The sequence below is a fragment of the Aulonocara sp. 'chitande type north' Nkhata Bay genome, linkage group LG17 (assembly GCF_057382095.1).
Source record: "Aulonocara sp. 'chitande type north' Nkhata Bay isolate Kocher_YH1m ecotype deep benthic linkage group LG17, A_spYH_male_GT1.1, whole genome shotgun sequence".
Taxonomy (NCBI): Eukaryota; Metazoa; Chordata; class Actinopteri; order Cichliformes; family Cichlidae; genus Aulonocara; species Aulonocara sp. 'chitande type north' Nkhata Bay.
Window position 1 is genome coordinate 34,473,275 of NC_141360.1, and position 18,838 is coordinate 34,492,112.

The 18,838-nt window shown below is 36.8% G+C and overlaps 1 protein-coding gene across 4 annotated transcripts in view; it reads left to right on the top strand.

The window, feature by feature from the left end:
- The window catches only part of tfec (transcription factor EC), a 43,687-nt gene that overhangs the window by 12,971 nt on the left and 11,878 nt on the right, over window positions 1–18,838 (top strand). The gene's annotated exons all lie outside the window — the stretch shown is intronic.

Consider the following 18,838-nt stretch of genomic DNA (forward strand, 5'->3'; position numbering starts at 1 on the left):
AATAAATCTTCTTTTTTTCGGTACCCGTACTGGTTTTATTTTGTTGTATTTATCCGCGACACCTTAAAGGCTGGTCCGTGAAAATATTGTTGGGCATAAACCGGTCTGTGGCGCAAAAAAGGTTGGGGACCACTGAATTAATGGATAAAATTAAATGAAGACTCCTCAATTTGCAAACGTTGCAGATTTCTAAATCAGATCGATTCCACACTGGAAAAGTATTTCTTGTTCCACCTAGAAGGTCAGCTACAACTCCACTACACCTAGCAGACCATCAGTGATTATGGGCTCTAAATCCCAGTCACACAGGCTGAGAGATTATTTGGTAACCAGAAAATATAATGAAAATATAGGTGAAGTGTAGGTATGGAAAAAGTGTTATTCTTTGACCAGTGGTAAGTGGTTACTGAAGGTTACTGCCAGCTGCCTCAGCCATGTCTAGAAACCGGTCAGTAAACCATTGCTAAAAAAGAGTTAATATGGAAAAATGTGTATCCTCCAACTGGTTGGTGAGTGGTTGCTGGAGGTTGACATACAGCGCTGCAACAAAACCTCCTTGTGATTGCTTTGGTCCCTAGCAGTTGCTCCTAGTTTGTATAAAGGACAAAGACTTATTTGCAAACATTGGCCTAAAACTGGCTTAGCAGTAGTGAAACTGAAATGTGTGACACAAACTGGAAGTAGAGACCCTTTGCCTTCAATGCATAAGTTGCACCTTTTGAAATGTGTTGGTTTTAAGGTAACGTTTCCTTTGAAGGTGAATGTTCTTCATTTCTGGTTTGTGCTGCACTTTTATAAGTTTCACTACCGCTCCATGATTCCTTCGTGAGTATATACAGACAATTCACTTTCTTCCATGCAAAACAAAGGCAGAATGTGGCAATCTGCTTGTGACCGAAGCAATCACAAGGAGGTTTTTAGTGCAACGCTGTCTTTGTGACTGAATGAAATGAAACGAACTAACAAAGCATTTAAGGTAGAAAAGAAATAAGGACTTAGTTAAGATTGAAGTGAGGGCTGAAAGGAGAAGAATCAGAAGAAGAAAGATAGAAAAAATGTATCAGGGCAACAAGGACATTAACAGGCCAAAGCATGAGAGAGCAGCAGTGATGGGTGTAGACCACCCATCTGGACTGGCTCAGCGCCTGGGCTGGCCCGGGTTAGCCCACAGGACTGGATGTATGCATGAGTGAAGAAACAGAGGTCCTATGCAATAATTCAAAGAGATGAATCAAGGCATCGGAAATATTAAACATATAAATGAAAACAGACATATTTCCTGCATTGACTCTGTGAACCTGGAATAACCGAGAGTCCCTTAAACTAGAATTAAACTTCACAACTATGAAATAAAATAATAGTAAGCATGTAGTTGAATCATCTTTCAGTTAGCAGGCATAAAAGAAAGAAAAAATTGTGTATTTTTTGCACTGGGGGAAAGAAAAGTAACAGTTTATTTTACCATTTCTGTCATTTTTGTACACCATAAAATGGTTCATTAAAGAGTCATGTACATAATTAGAACACATTTTCTGTTTATGATGTGAGTATAGACTTCGAATTCATCATTTAAAAGTTGTTACATTGAGTCAAACACAGGCTGAGGGTAAAGACTAAAGTTTTATATGTGCATTTCCTGATTAGATCTGTGCATAAAAATTCTAATTATCAAATATCAACTAATTCAGGCTTTTTTATGGCCAGACCAATTGTGCAGCTTTTTGGCTTCTTCATTATGCTCAACAGAGTCAGATTTACACAGTATACTGTAAATAAAATTAGCTAATCAAATAAAGCCTCGGTTTTAAATCCTGTTTTCTCTAAGACAGTTATCCTCACAGAGACAACAGTTTCCTTGTCTCTCATATTTAAATCAGTCCGTCCAAAGCAGGACTACACACAGGTAAAGTACTGTAATTTTATCTTTTTTTTGTACATTTCATGACCGCAAATACTAAACTGAAATTGGATTTTCTACTCACTAACAAAGCTATGAGTGAAAGGGAGAAGTTCTCCTTACACCCAAACTGAGACACACAGTTTAATGACAATGAAAAAAAACTGTCAAAATTTTAAATATGTAACAGTGATGCTATTACAACGCTAGCACAGAGTCAATATTAAAAGTTTCCTTGTAATTACAAACCTGGTTTAATGCATACTCACAGATACAGATGAGCTCAAATTGACATATAATTATTTTTATAAACCAAAATAGAATATAGTTGTTGTTTCTTTCAAATTGCTTATGAGTAAAAGTATTTTTTCTTCTTCTTTTTTCTGCATTATTTAGTGATGAAATTGCTATCTTTGTGATATTTTTCCCACAGAGGTATTTTCCCTGACCCTTTCTGATATAAAAGAGCTCTAAGACACTAATAGGATTAGACAAGAATGACCCTCTAAATGCTTCACATTCATTTCTTCAGTGTTTCACACTGAAAATAACTAACTAACTCCAGCTTGTGCAACACACACACACACACACACACACACACACACACACACACACACACACCACCACCACCACCACCACCACCACCAGTCCAGCTTGCCCCTGATCTCCTCCTGCACCAACTGTTCTTACAACACCACAGATCAAGCCATTCATTAGACTGTCCCAATAATTGACACAAAGAAGAAAGCACAGACCACTTCTGGTTAAAACATATCATAATCCCTCTAGGTGGGGTGGGAGGGGAGTTTTAAGGCCACCAAGAAAGCTATTCATAGCATCCAGAAACATGTAGAGACCTCCGGGAAAGACATTATGAGGTGTTGGTTGAGACTTGGTATGACACCCCTGGGAAGAATGGTGATTAAAAATGAAGAGGATCAACTGCACTCTAAGACTTTTACAACCTGTTATTAGGTGTTAAAATACCGACTAATGTGTTAATGATGCTGCAAGAATACTAGCAAGTACGTGAAGATGTTGCACTTGAGGAGAAATGTCTTGTGCTCCCTGTAAATCTGTGCCAGCAAACCTGTAAGCATTCCAGTGTCGACAACCCAAAGTTCAAAGGGCAGAATGACAAGAGCTTCAAGAAAAATTCAACATTTTTGAAAATTATTTGTTTTGTTCACAACTTTTTTCAATTTTAAAGTTTTAAATTGTGAATTTAGTTTAGCAGTCTTGATCTTTATCTAGTGGTTTTAGTTTGATTGTAGGTTTTGAAGTGCTGTGAGTTACTCACTAATTTATTTCATTAATCAAACCCATTGAGTCTGCATGCATAATCATATTGATTTACATATCTGTTTCACACAAAGATTAAAAAATATAATTTAATTCAAAATTTTTTCTTTAAGCCTCACATATTTGAACGGTTTGTGTTGACGTGATTAGGTATTGTGTGAATCAAGCAGTAAAGTGATCAGTGACATGGTAAAAAGCCACTGTTTTCAGTGTATTAAGAGACAGTAACTGCTAGTAATTATCTTAAGAGCATGAACCACATCAAGCCATTTTCTCCCCTGTGCCACTCTTATCTATCTCCATTTCTTTACTTTTATGGTGTTGTTTCCCGTGACAATGAGTGGGTTCATGTCCTCTGGCAGTCTCTGTGACTGCAGTCCTTCAGGCATTTCTGACCTAATGAAGTGAATTTGTGAATTGAAGCCTAAGCTAGATTTTTTTTTGATTAGTATATGTTCATATAACTTTCTAACAACTAATTGTAATTGTTGTTCCATTAGAATAATATGATACCAATATTGTCATAAAGTGAAAAAGTCCCTTTTGATAGGGCTGAGTACTTTGGCTAACACTCTGTAATTATTTGGGATATGAAGAGACTTATTTATGTAATTTTGAACACCCAAGATGTTTAGCATTATTTGTTGATATGAGTTTGAGCTCTTTAAAAGCATTTTAAAATGTTGTAAATGAGTGGCAGGTCTGGACATTCCTGGTGTGATACTGGAAAGTCCAGGGAAGGAAGGAAGGAAGGATAGATAGATGGATAGATGGATGGATGGATGGATGGATGGATGTTCAACATAACTGAAAACATTAACATGTAATCTTTAATCAGATCTAAAAATAAAATAGGGAATGTCTGGGTTTATAATAGAATAAGACTTCTCAGAATATTTTTAAAATGATCAAAGTTCTAAATCAACGTAATTACATTCAGTAATGTAATGTTCAGTGTAAAAGATTTAAACAGAGTAATGCTTAATGCTTAATCTATTATTGGCTACTTCTGATGTAGAATTGGAACTCTCAAGAAACTATTTTTGTAATCATATCTATAACATTACTTCATATTTCAAGCTTTCAAAACATAAAGGTTATCATAGCAGCATCCAACAGGATTGAACTGCAACATACTAAAATAACCTCAAAAAATGTATCTGCGGTGAGAAAATTCAGTAGGAAACCATTGGACATGTGAAATTTAAAATTTACTTGTGACGTTTCTTCTGAGCTTTAGTCAGTTTTACATTATTGATCAATGTTTACATCTTACAATAAAGAATGTTCCCAAGCTTCAGTCATCATTTCCTTGGATCCATGTGCTTTCTTCTTGTTTCTAGGAATTCAGATGACTCTATAGGCTTTCATAAAAACTGGAAAACAATTTCAAATAACTTTTTTTTTAAGTATAAACAGAAAGACTTAATGGTATATTTGGTATATAAAAGTACAGTTCTTAATTCTTATGATCTCATTTAAATTAATGGAATCATAATTGTTACATGAATAATGTTCTCTATACCTGCAACCACTGGGTCCACGTATGCCCTCTTTTATCACTGGGCTGCACTTCCTCTAATACTGATGCCATCCTAGTTGAAACCTAAGTACCTAATACAGCCATTCATCCAACCATTCAACTCTGGGCATCAGTGGGGCCCCCACATAGTCTATAACCTTTATAAGATTAATGCAATGGATTGAGCAGGTGTCTGCCAAAATTCCATTCCCATTTAAACCTTCCAGCCCATACCCACAGCCTAATCCTATTAGGCCCAATTGAGTGAAGTCCACAGTCTTTTTCAGTTAAACTAAGTTCATGCACTAATAGGATTCAAAAGGGGGCAAAAAAGGTACAACGAAGAGAGCAGCAGTGTTAGTGTGTGGCTGGGGAAGTGGACAGTATTGGGACCAGTAGGGGCTTCCTGCTGAGTTTGGGGATATGTGGGAGCGAGGAAACAAGCCAGAGGTCTCCCTCAAGGTGGACAAGCAAGAACAGCTGGCGTCTCTCTCTTGCATGTTTGTGTATGTATGCGCTCCATGGATAATAAATGGTGTGATTTATAAGTGAACAGTTTAATTGATGAAAGATGATTGGAGGAAGATTATCACATTTATCTGCATGTATGTGATCTGTATATATACATACATGATTTAACTACTTGCTGCTCATTGCTGCAAGCTGTAATAGATCAATGTTCTGCCAAGTGAAAAGGGAAATGAAGACAAAATATGTGGTTTAGAGAATGTGATAAATTTATCTTAATCTTTCAAACATTCATCTGAATGTCAGCACATGAAGTGGATTTTGTAGTGAGACATATTACATTATGTTTCATAATGCATGTCACAAGGGCCATGTTATTTTCTTTTCAACAAATAACTGTAATATAAGGGACACAGATGCAGACAACAAACAAGACAAAAGGGTACATAACATTCATATAAAATAAAATAAAATAAACCAAAAAATTGCGTTTAGCATCACAATTAGAATTTCACTTGTACCAAAAACTTCCTGGTAAGAATGAAATCCCAAGATGCAATCTAAATTGAGGGGTCCTCGAGTCAAAAGACAGTAGGAAACACCACTCTTGGCCTTAAACAATCAAAAACTTTGTCACCTCATTGATTCCTTTCTATTTTGGGTTTGTAGCTACAACATATTATCAAGACCCTTTGTTAACCGCCCCCTCTGTCCTTTTGTGCCTGCCAAAAGACAAGATGAGCACTTGTGATAGGCAAAGCAGCACATACTCACGCACACCAAATTAAGGAGGTCAGAAGAGGACACAGTGTTTAGCCAATGGTATCAGTGACACAGATATACCCTGAGGATTTATCCTTTCAGGACGGACCATAGCCAGAGGTGCTAAATGGGATTCCCTTTGAAGAAAACAAATCCAAAAGGACTTGAGAGACAAAAGGTTAGCACAGGATTTCATTCATCTTACATAGTCTCATGTCTTGAAAAACAAACAAGGAACAAAGACTCTGAAGAGATACTTGACATTAACTGCAAGTACTAAAGCTTATTTAACGTAGGCTTTTAAAGTAATAGCACTGAGTTAATAGAATAATAACTGTTTTATTATTACAACCCTGTTTCCCCCAAAACGTTGAATGCTGTTTAAAATGTCAGTCAAAAATGGAATACAATGATTTGTGAATCTGGGACATATATATAAATTTGTGATACAAAAACACTGCATCCTCAGTTCAGATGAATAGAAGTAGAACTTGCCAGACAGATAATTAAACCATTATATGCTGTCTATTCTTATAATGGTGTTAAAGAGGGGCCATGTTACCTAACCTGATTACATCTTTCCTTTGCTTCTTCATTTGCTTTACCTTTGTTACCGTTTTTTATCCTTAGTTGTCAAAAAGTCTTTATTTTCGGGATGCTTCCATCCATATAATGAAAATACAGAAACAAGGGTAACACAAGAGAATAGAGTGATATTTCTACAGGACTGTATGCAATCCTGTGAAGGGCACATTTCAGTAGTTTGTAGAACCACTTTTAGCAGCAACACTTTGAAGTGCTTCACATTATTTTGGTTCACTATTCTTTACAAGTTGTTTCAGTTCATTAGGTTTTGCAGATTTTCATTTATAACAGTTGTCTTCAGGTCCTGGCACAGCATTTTAATCAGAATGAAGTCTGGGATTGGGTGTAGCAATGACTGCAAATAAGTTTAAACACCTTGAGTCTTTGTTCATTTCAGCCATTCTGTTGCATGATGCAATTTCAGCCAAACTTTAGTTGTCAGATAAATGGCCCAATATAGGACTCTAGAATACTTTGAATACAGAGGAGTGCATTTTCAACTCATTGAATACTAGGTGCCCAGGTCCCGTGGCTGCTTTTGGTTGATATGCTGTGTCTGGATTTCTCTGAATGTGGCCCTGTGCATTATGACCAAACATCTCCACCTGTGTTCTAGACACTGTTTCTGATTGCACTGTTATGAGCTTTCATGCTAACTGGGGTCTGTAGAGTCTCTACAATTAAGTCTATGTAGGTTCTCAGTCTTCCAGGTGAAGGTAGTCTAAGAAGCTTGGGGGGGGAAAACAAGTAATTATATTTTATAAATTGTGTATAAACCAACAAGACCTATTCCTGTGATTTGCTCAATATTATAGTTCCATATTAGTTCAGTGGTCAGCTAGTAAGCTTAGCTTAGCCTAAAAAATAGAAACATGGGGGAAAATGAGCCTTGTTTTCTTTAGAATACAGCTATTTTTTTTTAAGCTTACTAATTCTATTGTTGTTATGGAAGATTGCGTGTTTATCTACTATTAATCTGGTGATTCAGTTATGAAAGTGGCATTATTAATCATGTCATCTCATTCTTGGCAAGAACACTAGATCTACACTTAACAAATGTGCACTTAAAAGAGCACAAAACTTTTCCTTTTATGTGTTATAATGGGTTAATACATCAGAATGGTGCTCTTCTTGTGAGTAGATTGTGTGACACATTTTGTAGTGTAGATCTGCTGAGTGTATAATTCAATTATGAGTCAGATTTTATCCTTAGAAGACCCTAATTGTCCAGCTCAAATGCTATCATTGCCAAAATATTATGTACTGGTTTGAGTGTGTGTGTACGTGTATGTGTGTGTGTGAGAGAGAGATAAGAGTCCAGTGATGTAGACTAAACTACGAAAAGGCAGGAGGGAGGGAGAAAGAGTAATATAGCTGAGTACAATGATGGAACAGAGAGTAGGAGGGAAAAAAAAATCAAAGAATTGGAATAATTGGCATAATTCAAGGTGGCTGGGCACAGTCAGGGGGCGTGTCAGTGTTGGGCGAATCTTTTGCCATCCTCAAAGAGAGACAGTCTGCACAATTAGCCAGTCGAACTCTGACCCCGCTCAGAATAATTAATGAATAACAGAGAGGATAAAGACAAAAGGCGCAGAGCGGTCTGGTTGAGTGGTGAGCGAGGGTAATACATCAAAGAATGCCGTTAATTGGCCCTGTGGCTTTCATTCTTTGCCCTATTTCTTTCAATTCATTGACTCAAAATAATGGGTTCAGGTTCATTATCAACAGGTTGTAAGCCCTGGGAGTGCCAAAATTCAACTGGAGAGTCAGGGGTGTGTGAGTGAGCGTGCATATGCTTGCCAGTCCATGTGTACAAAAACGTGTGTAATGGCTTAGATTTTTGCCTGCCCCCCCTCCAAGTCTTGACAACATCAATTCCACACAGGAAAACTAAGAGTTGTACAGGCAGGTTGAGAGCAAAGAGCAATAGACTGCACTTTTTAACTTAATTTTTTTATTTTTAAATAGTTGTGCAAGAACGTAGACATACAACTTTTACTGTTTATGTTTGTGAGTCCTACAAGTCCTGTAGCGATGCTGGAATATAACTGGTACGGACAGGTAAGTGAAGCTGACGCACCAATCCCTGCATTGATGCTTTCAAAAGTATACTGATGTAAACCTCTGCTGATGTATCTGCGTGAGTCTGCAAAGCTTTCAGAATTGCTAATGTTGAATTACTATACTGCTGTGCATTGACTGCTTACATTGTTTAACAATGTTAAACGCCATTTATTGTTTAACATTCAGACTGTAGACAATCAGACCAAGTCTACCCTCGTTCTATACTACATGCTCAATAAAATCAAAGCAATTATTTGGACTCTTACTCTATACATTTACATAACTTCATATCACTAACTTTAAAATAATATAATTGTATTGTGTGACTGCTTAAATGCTTAGCATAAAGAACAGCCTGGTTTCACATAGCACAAAAAAAGAACTTGATGACTCTATTAAATGTTAAATAAAATGAAGTTTGTACAGGGCATAGTTAGAGTAAATAATGTGCATTTAAATGGCATCAGACTCTGTCAAATTCTGTTTAAATTAACAAGGCCGACAGTATTACCTCATCAGTGACATAGCAAAACACTGCAGACTCATTAAAAGATAATCTCCTTAAAGGAGCTTAACTTTACTTCTGTTTCATTCACTTGTTATGAACACTATTTGTTGTCACAGCAACTATGAGGGCTACGGTAGTGTTGCCCCTGGCTTTAGTGGTCGCTAATATTCACAAATCCCGACTAGCTTTCTTTGAAGTGATGTAAACACGTGCAAGGTAGAATTACGTTATAGTAAAAAACACAGTAAATAGGAAAAATAGATTTGTTTAAATTTTTGATTTTGGACAATAAAGCATGTTGACAATAAGTAATTCAATTTGTTTCTTTAGTAGTTACATGCTGTTCTATGTCATAATGTCACAGGAACTGTTTAGCACACTTCGTTATCTGTTAAGTCAGTGTAAGTATTTTCATCATAGTACTAAACAACGTAATTGTACTTCACAGATTTTCTGATGTGTTTAATGAATATCATTAATTGATATTGTTAATCATTAAATGAGAGAATTTCCTGGGTTTTTAAAAAATGTATCTTTGTCATTTTTTTTCTGACAAACTTCATTTTATTTACACATGTCAAAACCAGCTAGTGTGGCTTTGGGCTGAAAACCCTTCTTGAAATGCTTGTGCTTGCATACATAACCAAAGGAGATGTGAAGGAGCAAAGGATAACAGGAGAGTTACTTCAATTGCCAGAACTTTGTCTGTTCACAACACGTGATTTTGTTGGAAAACATAGCTGCGTGTTACACACCGTGAAATACTTCTGCCATCCTCTTAGCTATTGCAGAACGGTCTTTTCCCCTCTTTTAGTCTTTTAACTGTGAAACCAAAGATTTCCCATACCTGGGTAAGCCATGTCAAGCAATTAATACCCTGAAAAACGCCTTTTAAGTGAGTCTTTTGGTCTGTGGACCTCCCAATTGTGAAAAGACTGGTGTCGTGTCTTGTTATCCTCGCACAAGCGCATTCTCCGCCAGCACATCTGATAATTACCATAAGTTGAGATGGAAAGAGAAACATACTTTCAGGGTCCTATAAAATATAAAATAGCCAAAGATTTGTGGAAGAAAGTTATATTTTCTAAAACATTCTGGGATAATATGAGGCATATGGCTGTTTAAACAGACAAAGATGAAGCTAAAATGCTCCAGAAAATGTTTAGCTATAATTATACGTATACAAAGTTTTTATTTCACACGTTAAAACATGCATAACCACCAGCAAGATCCTTTAATCCATCATTTCTTTGTACTGTGCACCTTTCTACATGACCAGTTTGAATTATGTTGCTCATACTGTATATAAAGATATGAAAAGGATTATATATGATTATAAATTATGTAAAACAGCAACGGTTCATGGTCATTTCTGGTTCACTGACATCGCAAACGTTTCACACACAGAAGCAGAAAATTGTAAAGCACCAATCATTTTGGTTCACACACAGAGTAATACCATGGAGTAGAGTAAATGCAACAACACATGCTTGAACACAGACAATGGAAGCATGCAGAAATGAGCAAGTAGTATTCAGGGAGTGTCAGCAGGGTTTTGAGGAAGAAATAAATAAACCGCCCATCCCTTACAACATTATAATTACAAAAATGAGTGAAAATGTGTTTATGCTTAGTTACTGAATGTAAGTATAAGAACTGGTGTTGGACATCCAACAGTTAAAATAAAATACAGCAAGTTAATATTCATTTCAATGACAAGAAAGTTTGGTTTTAAGCATTTTTAACTTTGTATTTGGATTTTTTTAAATATAAAAATTCTGTAAAAATGTCTGAGAAGGATCTTTAAGAGTAAAACAACACGCTCTAACTGCATTCTACAATTAATAATAAATGAAGGCTTCCTGATATTGAGGTGGGAGCTTTGGGAAGATATTTGGGAATATAAAGCACAGGATTGGTCAATAGGGAATTGTTGCATTTCCCTTTGAAAGACATCTTTGGCAGCTATAACACTTGGTTAAGGCTTGGACCAAAATCTGGTCTTCTACATGTAACTCATATCCCTGACACTACTGCACTAACACCCCAAACTTCACCCCCAAACCTTAATGTGTGGTGCAGATTCCCTCTACTCCTGGCACTAAATGTTGAAAATGGATGTCAATTGCAAGCAGACAATCTTTGGTATTCTGGTAACCCTTTGGTATTCTAGTCTGTTATAGAAAAACAAATAAAAGCGGCAGTTTACTTTTAAAATATGGCGAAGACGCAAGAAAGATTAACAAATGCCATTATGAACATCGATGTGATGTGCAGCAGCTCATTTTGTTGGTAACAGAAATCAAAACATTCATGTTAAATTTAAGGTTTAAAACTGGTGAACCTGTAGTTGATTTGAACTTTATTTTCAGCGGCAGGGGAGTGCATCGTAGCCTACAATGAAAAAGTTGGCACTGGCAGAAATTCTGTAACACACTTGGAACTGGCAGTACCCAAATGATGAAATAAATAATAATAAATTGAACTCAGGCAAAGCTAATTACACAATTTACCCCAGACTAGGAGTTGGAGTGGTGGGAGAGTGTGGCTCGCAGTGTAGCATGATCCAGTAGTATCTACGCAAGAAGGATATTTAAAAAGAAAAGAAAAGAGAAAGCCTGCTTTTGAAGTCTTGAGAAAAAAATACTTTCATTTTGGTCAGTGCGCATATATGGAAACACATTATGTTATGTAGGAAGGTGATGTGATATGATCTAAATGCAGATCAGCGTCTGATCAGAGCTGCATCCTGCTTGTGATTGCTTTTCACTTCACAGCAGCTCGCTCGTTCAAACAGCAAAAGCACAAAGATAGCCAGACGGAGCAAACAAACAGCTCTTTGTCCACAGCTCCACTATATATTATTAGTTCGGGTAAGGTCAAAGCTGATTTAATTTTCTGCTTAGTTCTCATTAAACAGCTATTGCATTATTTAATTTCCCACAATCAAGTTAAGGAAGAAGAGTAGGGGTTGACTAATCAATATATGTCCACCAAAAGCTTTTGAACAGTAGATTACAAATTTAGCCCACAAAGCTTTATACTAGTTAGGAACAGTACGATCCTCTTTTTGATGCCATATTAAGCTTTAAAGGTCAGCACTATATTAAAATATTGAAATATTTCCGATTCTGATTTTCTGGCCAAAGACTTTAGTTCATCAAAAGTTTTTGAATGTTTATGAGGACTTAGAATAAACACTCATCAAACCCTGATGGCCTGTCCTGTTTACCCTGTGGGATACAGTGGAAGTTACTAAGTGATATATGTAAAGATTTTTGAGTATCCCAACTAATTAAAAAAATGTGGCAAATATAAACATGAACTATAAATTGCTCCTGAGAATGAATGAACAGAGAAGCACTGGAGAAATGGTTTAAATACTTAAATAAACAGTAAGTTAAAAGGGATCTTTCCAAGGTGGAAAGACTTGGAAAGACTCCATACTCCTGCGACAGCTAGTTAGATAACTGGTTAAAAAAACTGATTGATGATAAGTTAAAAACACAGATGAAATAACTTAAAATAACAGATAAATGGGATAAACAGCTTGCTAAATTAACGAACAATTCTGTAATGCATGCTGAAGTCTGCAACCAATGCACTACAGTCCACCTGAAGGGCACTACTATATAAAAACTAATAGATAGATGTCTGAAATAGTAAGCTGAAATGAAAAGTAGCTCACAGAATAAATTAAACGCTTGAAAGAGTGTTTAAACAAATTGCTAAATGTGGGGTGCAGGTAACTGGTCCAATTGAATCCATGATTTTGCCCCAAAAAAACCAATATATCAGAGGGGACAGTGGTCAGCGCTGTTACCTCACAGTAAGAAGGTCCTGGATTTGAATCCACCACCTGGTTAGGGCCTTTCTGTGTGGCATGTTCTCCCCAAGCCTGTATGGGTTCTATCCAGGTACTCCAGCTTACTCCCACAAAGATGCTTCTTCCAGCTGCTCCCTTATTTACAAGGAGTCACCACATTTGGTAGGCCCACATATTTGATTTTAAAGTGTCTTTTAAAACCGGGTGGACTTTGTGACGCAACACCAAAGGGATTTGTGTCTCCTCCCAGGATCAAACAGCGGATCTTGGCCACTAGACTGGTTTACATAGATCCAATAGTGTCCAAAGACATGCACGTCAGATTAATTGATCCTCTCCATTACCCCTACAACAGACTGGCAGCTTGTCCAAGGTATAACCTGCCTCTTGCCTCATGACCGACTAGATAGGCTCCAGCCCCCTCACGACCCCGAATTGAATAAGTGGAAGAACGTAGGTGGATTGATAAGTGGAAAATCATCATGTTCTGTTCACAGTAGCATCTCAGCTAATCCGTTTTTTTTTATTACCAGATGAAATGACAAAGGGCCGACAAGGTGCAACTCCCCGAACAGCTAAATCCAGACAGGAAATACAAACCGCCAAACACTATGCATGTGACTTCAGAGATTTGGCTTGCATCATTCAAAGTAATGTTGTGCACCCTTGTTGGAAAAAGTTACAATCTAGTTTTTGTATTTTCCATTATCTTCAGACACAAAAAGCACGTCTAATGTTCCACTTATATGTTACATCATGTTGCCTAATGTTTTTATATTGATTCAGAATACTACAGACTAAGTTGATCATTCTGTAATAGGTTACCCAAGACTTAATTACAAGTCTTGATGCTGTTAGATTATTAAATCTTTTTTGGCCAGCTCTACCGATTCTTTCCTGACTATTAAATTCAATAGTCTGTGCTTCATCCATGACTATACCTTCATGTCATATGAATAGTTTCATTCAGGGTGTTTATCTAAGAGTGTAATTTTACAAGAATTGCCAGTAGACAGTTTCATTGAATTCTTAAAAATTGTTATGTTTTCTTAGTAACTGATAGATGCAGACTCATTGTGAGTGGACTGCGGATATATAGATATGAGCTGGGCTGTGTTTAAGTAATTAAATAATGGATTTAAACATATTCCAGTAGATGATCTTTGAGTGTTATTTTTGCTGTTCTAAATATTAATACTAATTGCAACTATCTAGCTAGAAATGTCAAAGAATCCAGATTAAAACTTAAACTCCCATCAGTGCAGATGTAAAAGGTTCTAGTTTTATGTCTGTAAGTGTTATTTCAGTATAAGTTTTGTTGGAGGTGGGTAAAAGACCAACCTCCATGCTATGAAATGACAAGTCTTCAAAGCAGGATTACCAATCACCGATTATTGACAACCATTGTAGTTTCTGATTTTATTTTCTGCTTGTCTGCTAAACAAATCAGATAGAAATGACTGAAATTGGTAAATTGATACATAAAAATCTATGCCTATAATAAAACCAGTAGCAAATTTAAGCTGTCAGTCAGCCTGGTGTAGACACGCAGACAGCTGGTACTGAGGACTGAGAGGTCAGAGTCTCTGTGAACTGAACAGATCAAACGCTTCAATAAAATCCTACTTACACTCATGTCTCTTACTGTGGTTTCCCACCAGGATGTATAACTTCAGAACAGATTGAATTAGTGAGAGAGAATAGATTCCTAATCGATTAGACTAAGTGTATTTAGACTCAGTTTGACATGCAGCATTTGTACAAAAGGCACAGTGAGTCAAATCTTTTGAGATAAATAGATAAATATATCTGTCCTTTACAAAAAAGTAGGGTAGCACAGTCGTACTTAACCGCATCTTTCTTTTAAGGAAATCTAATTCATTGTCTGTATTGTAACTATTTTGTCTATAATCCTTTATCCAGTCTTGAAAAGTCTTTAGTTTGGTAAGCTGGGATTGTCTTGCAATCAATCATGTGCATAATTTTAATAAGACTTCATCTTAATAGTTATAGCTTGGGCTCACTGGGGCTTCTTTTCACCGTCTGCCAAAGCGAGAGATTAAAGTTTGTCTATGGAGCAGCTTTCTGACATCATCCAAAGAAGCAATACTAAACATCGCTCTATCCTGTTCTAGCTCACTGGACAGTGAGGGTCAAGGCTGAGATTCCCCTTTCAGAACTACTACACAGTAGTTTACCCATAATCCTGTTCTGTTCTGTACTGCTCAACAGCTTCTGTTTAAACTTCTTTTGAGGAAAACTTGTCCTGTGTTTCTTGCTCAAATCCACCAGGTGGCCTGGTGCGGTAAATTAGTGCGGTCAGTGTTAATCTCGTTAAATTGATGTTAACACCATAACCGCATTGGATGGCGCTAACATGTTAACGAGCTAACCTCGCTAACACGTTGATGCCATGCAGCCCCACGCACGCATCGGGCGATCCGTGCTAACTCACTAACAGAGATTTGCCAGATTAATGCAGTTGTGGTGTTAATGTCATTTTAAGGAGATTAATGCTGACTGCACTAATTTAATTATATGCAAACATGCCTAAAAATGTAGTATATAATAACAAAATCAAAGTTTGGATCATTGTAACAAGCTTTAGAGTCAATATTTGGTATGACTACTGTTATCCTTTAATACAGTCCGAACTCTCTTAGAAAAACTTTCTCATGTTTTCTTAAGGAAAGATTCTCCAACCTTCTTGAAGAACATTCAAAGCTCCTCTTATGCTGCATTTTTTTCTGTTCTTTGTCGAGATGATCCCACACTGCTTCAATAATTTTGAGAGGTTCTGGGGAGGCCAATCCATGACTGACAGTGTGTCATAGAAATGTGTTTTTCTGCCCGGGTATGCTTTTACTGCATTGGAAGTTGAATTTTTCATCACTGTCATGATGAGAAATGAAGCAGTTGACAATTCGATACGTTTGAGATGGTATTAAAACCTGATCATACTTTTCCATACAATATTTCCATCAGGTTTGACAAGATTGCACAACGCTACTGGCTGAAATGCATGCAGTCGCAGACAGAGCCTATGTTGTACAAATGACTGATTGTCAGGTTCTTGTGTAATGTGGCATATTTCAGTCATTTCTTCCTGGTTCCTTTTATTAGACCATTTCTGATGAGGTTTCAGTGAACAGTATAGGGCTCACCTGTAGGGCCATATGCAACAGTCAGGTCCTGTGTCAGGTCTTTGCTGGATTTTTTCCCCTATTTCTTAAGGACTTTTAGAAACGGTTCATCTGCTGTTATATATTTTAGGCCTACAACTTCTTCTTTTATCCTCCATGGGTTCCATTCCCACAATTTTTTACGGACAGACTGCACATTATATCGCAATATGCCAATATTTCAGTTACTAGCTCTTTGGGAATCACCCTGTTGGTGCAATAGCACCAACTTATGTCAAATTTTATGTTATTCTGTTACCATTTTACTTATATTTGACTAAAGAAATTAGAACAAATGAAATGTATTTGCAGCAGGCTGCTAGTAACAAAGTGGCTAAAAATACAATTTAAAATGAGTTCTGTGTAAACGCATCATTGGTTAATCCCCTGAGTTAAATGGCCATTTTATGTGTGAAAAATATACAGGTCAGTGTTAGGTGGCTTAACAACAACAGGACAGTGCACTTTAACATTTTTTTAAATAATGTTTAGTTATTATATGTCTTATAGTCTTATCATTAAAAAACTAAAACCAACCAATGTAAACAATACAGTGTCATTAACAGCAAAAGGTTTTATTCACAAATATACAGTTTGTGTAGACCACTTGTGAAGTAAAAAAAAATATATAAACCAAAAAACATAGTCTACAAACCTGGATTTATTCTGTGCTATTTCTTCATGTTCTTAACTAGCGCGTGTCTGTGAAGTAGTGTGCATGCATGTGTGCATGAGGGTCTGCGACCTCTCAGGTGTTCCTGTGAACAGGCTCCTTTTTCACTGCTCACAGAAAGAATAATGCGCTCTAACTGATTTAGCAGCAAAAATTGTATTATTGCATTTTGACTAATTACATCTACCCTGTACTGACAGAGAGGACAGGCTGCACTGCGTCGCTCTTTCTCCTACTCCTCTCTCAGCTTTCTGAAGACCTTCAGCTGACTGTAGCTATTTATGTAATACTCATTTGTAAAATTAAAGGTAAATGAGTAAGCCACAAATGTATACTTTGTTAGTCTATTAGTGTGTTATGTCAGGTATTTGCACTTTGCTACAGTAGCTCACATTTTTAGTTCACTACATTTTTAAACCAAAATTCAGTGGAAAGTGAACTGTTAAGTAAAATGATTATGAAAATATTTTTCTATATATGACTTGGTGTTAAAACCAGAGAAAATAGTTTCACAACTAAGTCCTCTGCTTGCTATATCAGTCAAATATAGTTAAATAGGTTTTGTTTGTGTACTTACAGGAATCAGTTTTTCTTTTTTAACCACAGCTGTAGTTATGTACCGCTAATGGCGCTGTACGAATTTACATTTCATTTTCTCTCAGGCTTCAAAATATTACCCGTGTTTTTGTAATTAATGATGGCATTTAAAAAAAAAAGAAGAAGTTTGTTTACAATCAAACCTCCACAGGGCACCTTTAAATCATTTTACAGTGAGATGTCTTTACTTTAAGTATGAATTTTAATTATTTTCGCAGCACTGCTGAGGTGAACCATTTTCTTAAATTCAATATTTCATCAAGGTAACAAGCGCATGCTCTCGCACACAGTTTCATGTGTAATCCAGTTAAAATAGCTGTAATATTTAATTCATATGAGAATCATTAAAAGTGCAGTGGTGCTGTGTCCATTATGCATTCCTTTTCTAGCAGGATAAAACAGTCCTCAGATGTGGGCGCTGCACTTTGAAGTGTTGTCTCAGAAGCAGGCCAACTCTTACAGGAAGTCCCTGATGTTTAAAACATGCTATGACGGGGGACTAACAAAGGTGAGCACTTGTGGCTTGCCCCAAGATGAGCCAAAAATGGCCAGCCAGGAATTTTTGCCTAGATCTGATGGAGCGTACATACAGCAGACATCAAATAAACAAAATAGTGGACAAATATACACATGGGTAATGGTTAGAACAGTACAAAAACGAGTGCAGGAAAACACAGCAACAGATAAGCTGGAGAGATGGGCATGCCTCGTGTTGATGGTCAAACAGCAGCAACAGAATCCAGATAGTGCAGCATAAATATTACCTAATGATCTAGATCCGCTATATACACAGAAGATTACTGTGCATAGTAGCATCAAGAAGGGCATTCTTTGCGTAATGAAATCATTGACCATAGACACGTGTGGGGCAGGCTGCATTTAAACTGCTGAAAGAAGACTTTTAAAACCCAAAGTCTGCACAGGATTGATTTAATTGATTCAGTTTAAGCCATTATGTTCAATGTCCTCAAATTAATCCTGATGTGTTTATTACAGTGAATCAAAAATAATTACTATATGAAATTTGAGTTCTTAAATTGTCAGGACCAGTGTGGAGTTCACCCCAGAACATGTATCGGAGCAACTCTGATTCAGATTTATTCACCTGCTAATATAAAAACTTGTAAATCTTGGGATTAAAGGGAGGACTTTTCAGGGATTTTTGGCCTAATAATAACTAGAACATAATAAAAATGTGTGTTTTAGCATGTTTGCACACATTCTCAAGATTCCTGTTTCCCTGTGTTGGAAAAGTGACTACAGTTTTGTGGATAAAATGACTTCCACTGGGAAGTTGGTGTCATGAAGACAGGAAACTGCGCTGAGCTAGGCTGGATGTTATGTGGGAAAAGCAGGAAAGTGTAGTGATCCACAAGCAAGCAGGAATTCACATTCTGTCAACTTATTATGGCTTCGCACACACACATTCACACACTTACTTCAACCCCC